Source organism: Limulus polyphemus, unplaced genomic scaffold (genome assembly GCF_000517525.1).
Source record: "Limulus polyphemus unplaced genomic scaffold, Limulus_polyphemus-2.1.2 Scaffold2431, whole genome shotgun sequence".
Classification (NCBI taxonomy): Eukaryota; Metazoa; Arthropoda; class Merostomata; order Xiphosura; family Limulidae; genus Limulus; species Limulus polyphemus.
In genome coordinates, this window is record NW_013668041.1 from 98,627 (window position 1) to 101,092 (window position 2,466).

Consider the following 2,466-nt stretch of genomic DNA (forward strand, 5'->3'; position numbering starts at 1 on the left):
ATTAAACTTGTATTCTGTGCAACTATAAGCTAGATCTTTATCAACTTACTGAGACTATTAATATTAACTCTGATCAAAACAAGCTATGCCTACATATATCAGAACTAAATATTAATTCAGTAATGAATAAAGCTAATTTAATAGTTTGTACTTATACTGATTAGAAAGATTTGTTTAATCAATTATGTACCCTCTCTTTTAACACTTGCGCTAAATAAATATTCTGATGGGATCAAATTCATAGAATTCTAACTTTTTCAAAATAATTGCACTGTAAGCTATGGATTAAGATGATGGGCACACTCCAAAAATAATATTTACGGTTTAACCACCGAAAGTTAGGGAAGCAATAGAAACCAATAGACCTAAAATTTGAGATATGAATATACCTTAAGTTTGTATTTTCTTGTAATATCTTTGCATTTATTCTGCAGGTGTGGAAGTTCTCGTATAGATAATACCTGTTCTGCCTGGAGGTAATGGTTTCTCCAATACTAATCGTTGTGGAAGAATGACGACAGCAGTGTCCTTCAGATGTTAACTCTAGTAATTTCTAGAGGTTATGGCTTTACAAGTGTTTAAATGACCACCACATGAGGAGCGATAGTTATTCTGATACATGAGTTTAGTTTAAGCAGTTGAATATAGAAGATTCAGTAGAAGTGATTGTCCCATGTCAAGTTCAAGTATACACAATGTGTTTGTGTTTCTCCTGTGAGTTAGTAAAGATTATTCATTTTGTGTCCAGTTTTTTTTTATTTCATACATTTTCACGACTCAGTTATTCATAGAATAAGTGGGCATATCCAATCAGTCTAAAGTTAATTATGTTTTACCTGGATATACCACAGCATGAAGAGGAAGGAGAAAATTTTGATGCTGTAACCAGAGAATATTTTATTATGAAGTTTCATACTTTCTGTTAATGTGTATATTCCCCTTTACTTGAACACTTGTATTAAATTTAAAAAGGCTTGAAGAATTGGTACTTTCCACAACCTGAAGGACTGAGAAGGAAAGTCAGTTACTTAAAGTAGACAGTTTGTACAATAAAGTTGTCGGGTCTAAGAAAAGTCCTATCATGGATGTCAGGCTCTTGCTGATGCCGCAAAGGTCCATGACTTCTAGCTCATTACTGCCACAAACTCAGGAAGGAAAACAGTAAAGTATGGACACCATATCATCCATTATGGATTACAATCTCATACGTTTCCATGTTTTTCTTACAGTAAAGTATGTACACTGTACCATCCGTTATGGAATACAATCCTATATGTTTCCATGTTTTTCTTACTGTAAAGTATGTACACTGTACCATCCATTATGGAATACAATCTCATACGTTTCCATGTTTTTCTTACAGTAAAGTATGTACACTGTACCATCCATTATGGAATACAATCTCATACGTTTCCACATTTTTCTTACTGTAAAGTATGTACACTGTACCATCCATTATGGATTACAATCTCATACGTTTCCATGTTTTTCTTACTGTAAAGTATGTACACTGTACCATCCGTTATGGAATACAATCCTATATGTTTCCATGTTTTTCTTACTGTAAAGTATGTACACTGTACCATCCATTATGGAATACAATCCTATACGTTTCCATGTTTTTCTTACTGTAAAGTATGTACACTGTACCATCCATTATGGATTACAATCTCATACGTTTCCATGTTTTTCTTACAGTAAAGTATGTACACTGTACCATCCATTACAGATTACAATCCTATATGTTTCCATGTTTTTCTTACAGTAAAGTATGTACACTGTACCATCCATTATGGATTACAATCTCATACGTTTCCATGTTTTTCTTACTGTAAAGTATGTACACTGTACCATCCATTACAGATTACAATCCCAGGTCTTTTCAAGCTTTTGCTACTGTCATCCATTATGGATTACAATCCTAAATATTTCCATGTGTTTAATATATGGTTTGTAGTTTGATAGTTCTTTACATTTTTTTTTACATGCTTTTCCTCCAAAATGTTCACATAAATATTGAGTAACTGAGGACTTATGGATTTTTGGAATTGAGAATGTTCAGATATATTTCTATTAAACTATATGTAAGCAGGACTTAAATATATTGGCTTTAATGCTTTGTAATGAAATTTTGTTAACTGTTGTTGTATAAAGTTTAGAGCAAGCCTGCATCTTATCTCTGGTGATTAGTCTCTAGTGGATATTTGGTTGAAGTTCAGTAAATAATCTAGCTGAAAGCTTTGTACTTGAAACATGATTTTAGTATTTTCACACAGATGGTTATGTGGTTTGTAATTATGGGTCTTTCAACAAGTGTATGGTATGAATGCTTTGTCCTGATTTCATCAAATAATTTAATTATTAGAAAGATATTCATAGGTTTGTGTGTGTGTGTGTGCCTGTATATATATATATATCTGCTGTACGGCAGGCGGATGTACGTACAGGCAGATATATTTACGTTAA